Here is a 13,946-nt window from a genome sequence, read left to right on the forward strand (position 1 = left end):
AACTCAAAAAGGAGCACACAAACTTGCATAGAAAATAAACATGTGGGCTTCCCTTGTGGCGCAGTGGTTGAGAGTCTGCCTGCCGATGCAGGGGACACGGGTTCGTGCCCCAGTCCGGGAAGATCCCACATGCCGCGGAGTGGCTAGGCCCGTGAGCCATGGCCGCTGAGCCTGTGCGTCCGGAGCCTGTGCTCCTCAACGGGAGAGGCCGCAACAGTGAGAGGCCCGCATACCGCAAAGAAGAAAATAAACATGTAGAAGTTCATAAATAAACCACAATATAACCTGCTCCACATAATATACTGACTGCAGTGTCCTGGGCCTCTCCCATCCTTAGGTAGCCGGAAATTACAACAAAATAATACTTTTCACCTTTGGAAGCCACACCATCTCTCATACCAACCAACCAATTACTTCCTTAGAATTGGAAATTAACCTGAATATCATAAAATATATATATATAGCATTAGTGATGTAGAATCTTTGTTTAAAGACAATAACTTCAATAGCAGAGGGAACTTTACCATTGCAGGCTTCAGATAACCTCTATATTTCTCAGATTTCATGCTAAATCATAAAATGCCATATTGTGTCTGAAGCTATTTTTTCAATAGTCCATTTTCTTAAATGGACGAGCAAAGCCGTAAATACTGAGGAACATTTTGGCTCCCAAATCCTAAAGCCATTCTGATTATGCCTGGGTGATCATGGGGACGTCATCGGAACTACCAGAGGACTGGCTGAAATACCAGTGTTCTGGCCAGCTTACAAATTAAAAATTATACAGAATCCAATTTTATTTTTTTGTTAAGTAATTCCTATGAGGCTTTTGAGATGTCACTGTAAAGTCCTTTCATGTGTAATCTTTATCCATTAGATAGGGAACAATGCCAATCCCCATCATAAATACTGTCACAACCTGACACTGAAAATCCATTGCAGGGCATAGGACCTGCAAATAGGAGGTGAATCACACACATCCACTCATTCAGACAATCCACAAATATTCATTTTTAAGTCTACTATATGCCAATAATGTACCGGCCTCTCAGATGCTAAACCATGCTAAATGCTGAAACAGACATACTCAGTTCGGGCCCTCCTGGAACTTATTACCTACAGAAGTGCCTTCGTTGTAAATGGTCAGGTCTCAGCCAATGCTATTATCATCAGCAGGTGACCAAATGATACAGCTTGCTTCCCTTCCGAGGTACAAAACAGTTCTTACACCTGAATGGGATGCAAAGAATAATCTGACTTCTGTTCACCAGGGCATGAATTGAACTGTCCTTGCAGAAGAGGTAACAGATGGTGTGAACCCCACATCCTAGAAACGGGCCAGGCACACGACAAGTGTTCAGCTTTTCAAAAACAAATGAACAATCACTTCCTCTCCTAGATCTTTACACCCTTCCTCTGTTGGCTACTTTCTCTCAGCTTATAAACATCCTCAAATATACTCACTTAAAAAAACTCTCAGACCTATGATCCTTTGGATATTCTTGTGGTTAACCTAAGTCTCTACCATGCCTTCAAACACCTGTCCTCCCAAAAGCCCACATCTGTACCTTGGGCCCAGACCTGTCTACCAGGCCCCTCTAAAGCACTGAAGATGAAGGAAGATCCTCTCACCACCCCCAATCCCTTTCTACTGTGCTCTGTATCTCTCAAAAAGATGCAGCTGTAAACTGTCACCCACGCTTGCTGCCCTCCCTTTTCTAACTGGTCACCAGGCCTCACCCATTCTCTCTCAGATCTGCAAAACCCGGTCCCACCTTTTATAACTTAAGTGGGACCCTTAGATTACAATTCACCCTGCACCCAATCAACTGCCTTCCACATGGAGGTCCAAGTGAGTCTCTAAACCAGAATTCCATTTCACTGTTCTTTGGTGTTTCCTGCAGCCTTCAGGATAAACATCCAAACATCTGACAGGACAAACAAGGCGCCTTTTTGTTGGGCCCCACTAAGTTTTCAGTATTAACTCTCATTTCTTTCCCAAACCCTGAGTTCCAGCCCTGTACATTAGTTTTGCCATATTTTCTTACATTTCTCAAACTTCAACACACACTGCTTTCTCCTGCCACCCCAGGAGCTTCTACATATCCTTAGAGAGGACAGCCCTTCCTCCAAGAATCCTACCCTGAACTTTCCCTTCCAAGTTTCTGTGCTCTGCAAAGGGGAAAGATGGCGGGGAGGGATACATTAGGAGTTTGGCATTAACATATACACACGACTATATATAAAATCATCAACAAGGACCTACTGCATAGCACAGGGACCTCTACTCCATATCCTGTAACAAACTGTACGGGAAAAGAATCTGAAAAGGAATGGATATATGTATAACTGAATCACTTTACTGTACACCTGAAAGTAACACAATATTGTAAATCAACTATCCTCCAATATAGAATAAAAATTAAATCAAAGAAAAAAGAGATTCTGTGCTCTGTAGCAGCAGAACTCACTTCTTCCAGAGCACTGACTCCTGTGCTTGTGTTTACTTTTTGCCCAGCAGAAGGGAAGATTACCTAGGGCAGAAGCATCGTCTCCAGCAGCCCTTGGTTCTGACATCTCATTCAAGTGCCAGGATACTTTACACACATAACCTGCTTAATTAATTCTAAGAACCCACAGAAAGAGTGGTTTTTAATGTCATTTTACAAGTGTGGGGATTGTAGTGCAAAAGAAACCTGTCCAGGCCACAGAGAGCATAAGCCCTGGAATTCAAACCCTAAGCTGCCTTGACACCGGTGCTCTTTTCACTATATATGATACACCTATTGAAAAAAATTTTTTTTTCCTGAGCCCTGTTTGAATGGAAAGGAAATGAAGCTGGGATATATCCATTTCCTAATCGCTTTGGTGTGTACCAGGCAAAGTCATTCAACAGACCAGGTAACATCTGTGCAACAATTAACGATGCTCCAAACTGTGCTAAGTGTTCTACTTTGTAGAGTCTAGAAGCATTAACACAGTGCATCCTTGTAACCGCCACAGAGGCTGGGTCCTGTGAAGCCCATGCTACAGATGAGAACACTGAGACCTTGAAGCCTTAAGGCACTCGGCCGGGGTCACCGAGCTGGCAGGAGTCCTAGGCCGCACGCCCCGTCCAGTGCACGTACACCCGGTCACTGGGCACCGGTTCCAGTGCCCACCCTCCACCGTTAACCATTTAAAACCCCGCTTCTCACCGCCCACACGAGGGCCCCTGGAAGCGGGAAGTACAAACCTGTCTCGACAAGCCGTGGCTGGAAGAAGCTCTGGATACAGATCAGGGGCAGAGGGTGCTCAGGAGCGGCGCCCAGTCTACCCGCGGAGGCAGTCGGCGTTAAGTCCAGCAGGCCCTCCCTCAGGGAAGCCCGCACGGAGGGCAGAGGCACCGAGTCCTGCAGCGCGCACAGGTCCTCAGAGCGCGAGAAGGAGTCGGCCGCGCTGTCCGGGCGCAGCTTCACCGAGTGTTCACGGCCTGAGCGCGGCCTCGGGGACGCTGGCTGCAGACAGGATGCCCACACCCGCCTGGGGGCCCCGGCTCGCCTCCCGGCCCCTCGGGCGCCCACCGCCCAGCGGCTGCGGCCCGAAGATATAGGGCCACGGGCCCAAGCTAGGCCGGGCCCTCCATGCCTCGCTCCGGAGCCCACGCGCGGCCTGGTGTTGGCGCGGGCATCAACGCCCTCCCGAGCCGCGCGGTTGCGGTTTAAGCCTCCCGGCGGGCCCGTGGGGGCGGGGCTCGAGGACTTCTGCGAGCTCGCCGTGCGTCCGCACGCAGACCCGCCTCTCCTGACGACGCGGCCTGAGGAGCGGTGTCGGCAGCTTCGAGACTAGGGGAGCGTGAAAGGTAGGAGGTGTGGAGAATTTGGGGTTTCCAAAAAGCGTTTGCTGACTGATCCAAACAAAAGTGAGACATGGTTGTATCAGCACATTTTAAAAGTAGTTAAACTCCCGCTAAGTGTCTGTGCTCGCCCCGCCCAGAAGAGAGCGTGAACTCCGTGAGGGACACAGGAAAGGCTGAGTGAACGTCTGCCTGTGGTCCCTTACCTGGTGCACGGGTGTGTGAATTTCTGCGGAGAGCTCTTAATTTCTGTCGTTTCTGCTGGCTTGACACGGTGGTTGGCAAACGGTGACGTGTTCCGTGCATTCAGGACATGATCGTGGTTCCTAATAATCACTTTTTTTGTACTGACACCTCCACAGAGAATTTACTACTGAATATCCACTTTGCAGAAGAGAAAGTGAGGCGTAGGAAGTGAAGTGACTGAGTAAGAGGAAGGACTCAGACAATTGGTGTTAGTAAATTAACCCTGCAAGGAGGCCATTAGCCTGCGGTGGCTCTAGCGATGCGGTCGCCCACTTAAACCAACCCAAATCTAAGCCTGTCAGCGCCTCAGGGTGACGAACACCGCTGAGGACACCCAGTCACAAACCACCAACTAGGCGTTAAAGCCATAGCAAATCACTCGTTTCCTTGCTTTGCTTCTGCCCTTTTAAAATAAACATCTCTGCAGCTCCTGTGGCTGGAGTGCTCCTCACCTCTTCCGCTTTGTGGTGCGTGAATTGAATCTATTTTTGCGCACATAAAGTGTTAAAATTTTAAATATGCCTCAGTTTGTCTTCTAGGATTGGCCGTAGAAGTTGGATTTGTGTCCAGTTTCTAGAGCAATGGTCGTCCTCTGGTCAGGCCTTAGGCGTTACGTGTACAATGTTCCTCTTCTACCACCACCTTCTGGATGCCTCCACCCACTACCAGCTCCCACTCATCAGTTCCCCTAGATGTGGTCAGCAATGGCTTTTACATGCAGCGTGCTCACATTATAACATCGCAGACACTCCTCCGTCCTCCAGCCAGTGTGTGAAGTGAAACATTACCATTCCTGTTGAAGAGTCTCTGGTGTGACCACTTTCCCAAGCACAGCAATTCCCCAGCTGACCCTGGGTAACCACTCTTCTGAACTTGGTCTCCATCAGTGGCATGGATGTCTTTCTATGTAGGCTACATGTTTAAGTATTCTTAAACTGCATATCGTATTTTATTTTGTTTTCTCTTGTTACTTGCTTTATTTAGCGTTATCTTTGCAAGGTTCATCCATGCTGACACGTAAAGATCTGTCTAGTTCATGTACTTTCCTCGCTACGTAGGATTCCCATGTAGGGAAATCCAATAATTTATATGTGCATTTTCCTGTTGATGGACATTTAAATTGTTTCGAATTTTAAGTAAGATTTCTTTTTTAAAAAAATTTTATATCTTTTTTAAAGGTTACTTTACATTTACAGTTATTACCAAATATTGGCTATATTCCCTGTGTTCTACAATACATCCTTGAGCCTGTCGTACACCCAGTAGTTTACATCTCTCACTTCCCCACCCCTGTATTGCCCCCTCCTCCCCCTCCGCACTGGCAACCATTAGTTTGTTCTCTATATCGGTGACTCTCCTTCTTTTTTGTTATATTCGTTCAATTGTTGTATGTTTTAGATTCCATTTATAGGTGATATCCTACAGTGTTTCAGAGTTCAAAAGACTCTCACGACAGAAGCCAAAAGGTAAGAGCCATTTTACATTGACAAAAAGCATTTTAACTATGTAGAAGCAGAAAATGAAAAGAATAAACTTTGCATTACATTTAATAAAAGCTTAGGGAGATCTCTGTGGTATATTAGTGAACTTATTTGTGGAAATTTAGCCATGTACATTGTGTTGGAGAGGCACCAAGAGTTCAAGAACTCTCACAATTTGAGTACACAATTGCCTTACTTGTAGGCATGGTGGCAGCCATTTACATAACAATGATTTGGAGGATGTTGTGTTAGTCAGTTCTTGCTGTGATAATGCTTTGGAACAAATCGACCCAAAACTCAGTTCCATAAACAAGAATTTATTTTTCTTGGACCTATTGGCTAGCTGCAGTGGCCCTCTTTTAGACCTCTAGATGGCTGGTTTTGCTCCGTGTTTTGGGTCAGTTTGAGGTCTGTAACACACATCTTCCTCTGGAGCCCAACTGTGAGGCCGCAGCTCCCAGGCCCTGTCTTCTCACAAAGTTCACTGAAACATAAGAGGTGAGCCCAACTGCACAAGCCCATTTAAGGCCTCTGCTGCTCATTGAAGGCCATCATGTTTGCTCACACTTCATTGGCCAAAACATGTCACAGATCTAAGCTGTATTTAGAATATGTATATTTGTTTAAAGTTGGGTGCCCTCACAGAAGAATATTGCATTTTGGACAGTGTTACCTTAGCATTTTCATTGGCATTTGCAAACGTGATAAACGCCGTGTGCACTTTTTCACCTTTGAGAACTTTCTGAAATTGTGGGACCATTTCTATTGGAAAAGAGGAAGGTACACTTTAGAACTCAACTCTAGTTACGGCATTGTTGGGAGAAGAATTACTGAGATAAGGTCAATACAAGTGAAAGATTTGGGATCACATATTCATCATTAACATTAGCATTCTACAGAACATTCCTGGAGAATTGTGATGCTTGCTTTATGTGATTTCTATCATAAATCATTAGAATTTGACCAAGACACTTCAGTGAAACATACATCATACAGCACATCGCATTTTAGTTTTTCCTACCACTCCACAACTTATCATCAATACTTCACCATAACTCAGAAAGAGAAACTGAGTGAGTTCATTGTTAGCAGACGGGCTTCACAAGCAATACTAGTGGAAGTTCTTCAAATGATAGCAGACAGTAACTCAAGCCATAAGAACAAAACAAAGAATGCTGACTAGAGCAGTTGTGTAGGGAATTATCAAAGATACTGTAATTTCAAATTTCTTCTCCTTTCTTCTCTTAACTAATTTAAAAAGTAAGTGCCTAAACAATATGACTATATTTGGATTGTTCTCTATATAACATAAAGAAATATCATATCTTTGATGATATGGCACAACGAAGGCAGTGAGAACAAAGCTGTGTTAGAATAAAAATGACAGTAGATCATAAGCTGAATCCGCAGGAAGAAAGGAAGAGAACCAGAAATGGTAAATAGATTAACCCGACAAACTCAAAAATATTTATTTGCTCAACTTTCTTCTCTAAGCTCTTTGAAAAAATAAGCTTGTGAGAAGTAATTATTATAATAATATGTTGTTAAGTATGTAACATATATAAATGTAATAAAAACAAAAAAGAGGGGAAGGCATACAGCTCTATAAACGTACAGTTTCTGTTTCTATCTGGAATGAACCTAGTAAAAATCTGAAGAGATTCTGAGATGTATTACATAAGCCCTAGTGCAGCCATTACTCAAACAATGTGGTTAAAAATCATTAAAGGAATTACATGTTACAGTAGAAAATATCTACTTACTATAAAAGGAAACTGGAGGAACAATAACAAAAAAGCAAAAACATGAGACATGTAGAAAACCAAAGGTAAAATGATAGACATAAATAAATCCTACCATATCAATAATAAAAACTAAATGTAAATGAATTAATACAATCAAAAGGCAGATATTGTCGAACTGGGTATTAAAAACTGTTTTCTATAGGAGACACTGCTTGGATTCAAAAGTCTAATGTGTACAAAGTAAAAGGATGAAAAAATATACATCATGCAAATAGCAACCGTAAGCATTGCTGAAGTGGCTATACTAATACCAGAAAAAATAGACTTTAAAACAAACAAAAAAGTTACTAGCTATGAAAAGGGACATTTTATGATAAAGAAAGGGAAGATACAAAAATCTTTACCATATTTGCCCTGAATAAGGTAAAACCAAAATAAACAAAGAAGAAAATACCAAAATCCATGAAGAATTGAAGGAAGAAATAGATAATTGCACAACATTAGGTAGAGGCTTCAGTACTCCACAGTCAAAAATGGATAGAACAGTTAGGCAGGAGATCAACAACGATATAGAAGACTTGGACAAGACTATGAATTAACAAGACCTAATAAATGTTTACAGAACACTCAACCAAACAGTAAAATACTCATCCTGCTCAACTACATGTGAAACGTTTTCCAGCATAGATGACATGCTAGGCTGTAAGAGGAGAGATTGAAACCCACATACATTGCTGGTGGGAATGTAAAATGGTGCGGCCATGTTACAAAACAGCTTGAGAGTTCCTGCAAGTGTTAAACATAGAGTTACCCTATGACCCAGCAGTTCCACTACTAAATATATACCTAAGAGAAATAAAAACTTATGTCTGCACGAAAGCTTGTACGTGAATGTTCATAGAAGCATATTTCTAAAAACAAAAGGTGGAAATAATTCAAATGACAACCGGATAAATGAATAAACAAAATGTGGAATATCCATACAATAGAATAGCATTCAGCTATAGAAAGGAATGATCTATTGATCCATGTTACAACATGGATGAACCATGAAAGCATTATGTAAAGTAAAAGCAGCCACTCACAAAAGATCACATATTGTACGGTCCCATTTATATGAAATGCCCAGAATAGCAAATCTGTAGAGACAGGAAGTAGATGAGTGGTTGCCTAGGGCTGAGAGGGTTGAGGAGATTGAAAAAAGCTTGTTAATGTGTAATGGGTTTTTTGTGGGGGGACAGAAATCTAAAATTGGATTGTTGTGATGCTTACACAAGTCTTTTAGTGGTTACACTGAGAACCACTGAATTGTATACATTAAAGTGTTGAAATTATGGTATGTAAATTACATCCCAATAAAGCTGTTAAAATTATGATAATTTATAAATGTGAAAATTCATCAAAAATGACAAATTCTTTAAAAATGCAAGCTAACAAGACTAACCCAAGAAAGAAAACATATCTCAAAAACCTATATCTACTGCAAAAGTTGTTTGTATAATTAAGTACCTTTACAGAAAATGATTTCCAGGGATAAATGGCTTTCCAAGTAAATTCTTCCAAATATTTAGGGAAGAAATATTGGTAATCTTACATAAAAATCTTCCAGGAAACAGAAAAGTATATATTGCTCAAAATATTTATAAGGCCAACATAAGCTTCAGGTCAAAACTAAAAAGAATATTACAAGAATAGAATCACAGGCCAGTTTCTCTTTTGAACATGCATGCAAAATGTGTAAACAGAAGCACAAACTGTATCCATGGTATGTACAACAATCATATATCACAATCAAAGTAGCTTTATTCTAGTAATGCAAGGTTGGTTTAATGTTCAAACATGAAACTGATCCCAGGAATGAATTAGAGTGGGAAAAAAAGTCATTTAAAACAGAAGTCTTGGGACTTCCCTGGTGGTCCAGTGGTTAGAACTTGGCGCTTTCACTGCTGGGGCCCTGGGGTCCAATTCCCGGTCAGGGAACTAAGATCCTGCAAGCCATGAGGCAGGGCCCCCCCCACCAAAAAAAAGGAAAAAAAGAAGACTTAACCAGGAGAAGCACAAGATCGAATAAACATAACAGATAACACCTTATGAAAAGTAGGTGAAGATTATGGAATATTCTAAAATTTTAAAACAAAAAGAAACATTTAAAGATTCAAGAGGATGTGACAAATACTGTACATAGGCAAAAAATAAAATAAAATAAAATATACGGATGATGGGAGCCCAAAAATCCAGATGCCCATGTCCTGTCTCTGAAGATTCTCATTCAATGGGTTATGGATTTCCTCTTATGTTTAAAAACCTACAGGTGTTATAAAGCAGAAACTAACACACCATTGTAAAGCAATTATACTCCAATAAAGATGTTAAAACACAACCAAACAAACCTACAGGTGATTCTGATATGATGCACAGACAATGTAAAGCTTCTGCTTTACAGGAAATAATACCAGATTATTTTGTTATTTTATAGTTATAGTAACAGGTTGTACTGTTGACCGGTAAGTCTGATGTCAAAATGCACTCCCCACTAGGGATATAAGAGGAACTAATAGTCTGTACGGCTGCTTGGTGGCAGCATGCATGTATTGCAAGGGCAATTATTGTAGGAATCCAAATGAGTGGAACATTTTAGAATTGGAAGACTACATACAGATCATCTAGTCAAGCTTCCAACTATGATAGTTGTGAAAACTAAGGCCCATATAAAAGAAATGATTTATCTCCAAAGAGCGTTAGTGAAAGAGTATGAAATTAAAAATATCTCTGAACTTTTAATTTAGTGCTGTTTTTATTAATCTCATGTATTAGCTTAAACTTCAGTGTGACAGATTTGGGATTGAATTCTTGCTCAGATTTACTGATTGCGTGCCTTTTAGTAAGTTACTAAAACACTTTTTTACAAAAAAATAGATTTATTTATTTATTTTTGGCTGCGTTGGCTCTTCCTTGCCATGCGCGGGCTTTCTCTAGTTGGCGGTGAGCGGGGGCTACTCTTTGTTACGGTGCGCGGGCTTCTCATTGTGGTGGCTTCTCTTTGTTGCTGAGCACGGGGTCTAGGTGTGTGGGCTTCAGTAGTTGTGGTTCACGGGCTCTAGAGTGCAGGCTCAGTAGTTGTGGCGCATGCTCTTAGTTGCTCCGTGGCATGTGGGAGCTTCCCGGACCAGGGCTCAAACCCGCGTCCCCTGCACTGGCAGGCAGATTCTTAACCGCTGCACCACCAGGGAAGCCCTACTAAAACACTTTTAACTTCGCTTTTCACATATGTAAAATGGTGAGCCTTGGCTGATATAGAATATGAGATAACCTAGCACTGTTCTTAACACATACACGTAGTTAACATTGTTTGGCTCTCATCCCTCTTAAACAGCCTCTATCCTCTTAACAATGAAAGTGTGTTTCAGCTAGCAAAGCACCCCAGAGCTGACCACATTCTGGCAAGAGATACAGGATTCTTTTTCTTGCTGGTGGTTCTTTATACCTGATATTTGAACTGCACTGAAACATGAACATTTCTTGTTTATACTATATTAATGGATTTGATAGATGAATTTTAAAAAGTAATATGCAGAAAAAAAGTAATATGCAGGAATTGAGCTGCCTTACTCTCAAGAAATATAATTCGATAGTGGTGGCTAAAACGATAAACAGTGTTTGGACAGGGAGTCCATATTGGATGTGAACTACCTGTACTCCCATTCGTCTATTAAGAATAAATAGAATCCTTTCAAAATCTGTTTTAAAGCGCAGTTATTTCCTTCTGACTCATTTAAGTTACCTGCAAGAAACAGACAATCTCCTGAATCCTTGCTTAAAAGGCTTTTAATATAAAGCAGATAATTTTTTGCAACATTTCCCAAACTTTTCATTATCAAATTGGCTGAGGCTTCTCAACGATTATCACTTCACAACAATATCTCCCTTTTCACCTTTTTTAAAAGAATTGGCCTCGTAGATGTGCCCTTAAAACAGAGCTTCACTCTCAACTTATTTTAAATTTTGTATTCAAACAGTATGAAGAAAACAGGATCAGGGAGTTCAGCCATAAAAGTGAATGGATTACTGATACATGCTACATCATGGATGCAACTAAGTGAAAGAAGTCAGGCACGAAAGGCTCTATATTGTATGGTTCCATTTATATGAAATGTCGAGCAGCGGCAAATCCACACACACGGAAAATATTATACATTAGTGGTTTCCAGGGGTTTGGAAGAGAGGGAAATAGGGAATGACTCCTCAAAATGGGTGTATGTTTCCTCTTGGGGTGATGAAAATGTTTTGTAGTTGGACAGTGGTGGTAGTTGCACAACATTGTGACAGTAGTAAATTCCACTGAATGCTCCAGTGAATTGTAAAATGATCAAAATGGTGGATTTTGTGTTATGTTCATTTTACTACAATAAAAAGGAGAAAGAATTAGGGAAAGACTTGGAGTTTGGGAAACTAAGGTGAACTGGTCAAGAAAAAGACAGCTCTACCGTTCAGTGTTCTCTCAGCTCTCCCAGTGCATTAATCCTCAGCAAAAAGTAGCCTGAACTTGTCGATGATAGTCATTCAACACAGTCCAGGGAAAAGTAAATAAAATAAAACCCAAGTCTTCTTCTTTAGCACGTCTATGAAAGGTTAACTTGCTGCTCAGCCACGTGGACATTCATGAAATCGTTTCACTTTAGGTGTCCTCTACTTCAGTACTTTACTCACAGCTCATTCACACATGTAGGCAACAGCATTCCTTAATTGGATGGAATCTGCAGTGCTGGTTGTGATCGGTCTCATGAAAAGAAAAGGGAAGGCGGAAAAAGCCTCCACATTGACTTGGTGGTCTTGACGAAATGGATGCAGAAGACAGCTTGAGTGTCAAACTGGAAACTGTTATTTTCCTTTTCCTTTTCTTTTTATCTTTCCTATCAGGTCTTCTGCCCACTTCCCACCCCCTTCTCTCAAACAGGAAAGACACCAATTAGCTGCTTTTTTGTGTTTTTGGTAAAACACCTATTGTTTTGCGTTTCTTGTTGTTCGGTGAACATTATTGTTTTTACTGCCAAATGAGCTTCAGTGGTTGATGTAGGGGGTCTCTTGGAAACTTAACGTTTTCCAGTTTAAGTGGAAAAGCGTTTTTGTTTGAATTGGCTTTTACTGGGTGCTTCAAGGTTTGCTCTTGGCTCTTTGAAGGGGGACTAAATAGCACTGTGTTTCCTTTGAGGTTCCAATGAAGAAAGGATCCTATGTCCTGGGCACTTTTTGTTGATTTTGCTGTGTGTCCTCTCTAATAGCCAGAGGCAGATTCCAGGAAAATGACATATAAATGAATATAAGTAATCTAATATTTTTACAATTTGCTTTGGCCATACTCCTGGTCTTATTCTACTTGTAGCAGATGGCTTTAAAGAGCATTAGCTATGTATATATTAAAAATAATATCAATGTACCAATATTAAATATTATATTGATGTATAAATGTAATATACTAATATTTATATTAGTGTATAACAATTATGTATTATATTAATATATATTTTTGCCTAGCATATATTATATACAAAATATATGAGTAATGAAATGTATTTCTATGGTTAATATGTTCATAATATTAATATGATATATCCTGTAATATTGATTATAAAACAATTATATCATAATATAGAAATATATAATTATTATTATCTGATATAATACACTATAGTTAATATATTCTATATGACACAATATATAATGTATTAGTATAATTGTATTATATCGTATAAATATAATACATATATAAAACTATGTATCTTTTAGTTATACATTACACATACGAGTATGTATAGCTATTTATAATTTTATTTACATAGGAATCTGGTCATCATAACAATTGATGTAAAAATATGCAATATTTTCAATCAAATGGGCCTTAACCTCACTACCTACACATAACTACTTTTAAAATCTTGAACCCTGTCTAACTCATGCTTCCATATCTCTCAACCTGCTTTTCTACACATGCACGTAGACACACATTTATACACGATATATATGTATACTACCAGTTTTCAGTTCAATGTATATAAATATATAATGTATAATGATATTCCTGTGTATGTATACAAATATAAATCAAAGGTATGTGTATAGGTATGTATTTCATATGTTTATATAAATATATCATACAAATAATGTATGTGTATATAAATACATGACTGTATACATACATACACAGAAATACACTTATTTAAACAAAAGGGACCTAAATAAACATAGTTCTCTAAGAATAAAAGGTTATGTCTCACTCTTTCAATAACAGTTTATAGTTTTCTACTGTATGTGCTTCTATAATTGTTATGAACATTTCCCATTTTTGTTGAATGTTAAGTTGTTTTAATTTTTGGCCTTTTTTTGTTTTTTGTTTGTTTTTTTGGTACGTAGGCCTCTCACTGTTGTGGCCTCTCCTGTTGCGGAGCACAGGCTCCGGACGCGCAGGCTCAGCGGCCATGGCTCACGGGCCCAGCCGCTCCACGGCATGTGGGATCTTCCCGGACCGGGGCACGAACCCGTGTCCCCTGCATCGGCAGGCAGACTCTCAACCACTGCGCCACCAGGTAAGCCCAGTTTTTTGCCATTATTAATGAAGTTCTGAAAAATATGGTGGGCAAGATT

This window comes from Stenella coeruleoalba (assembly GCF_951394435.1).
Source record: "Stenella coeruleoalba genome assembly, chromosome: 3".
NCBI lineage: Eukaryota > Metazoa > Chordata > Mammalia > Artiodactyla > Delphinidae > Stenella > Stenella coeruleoalba.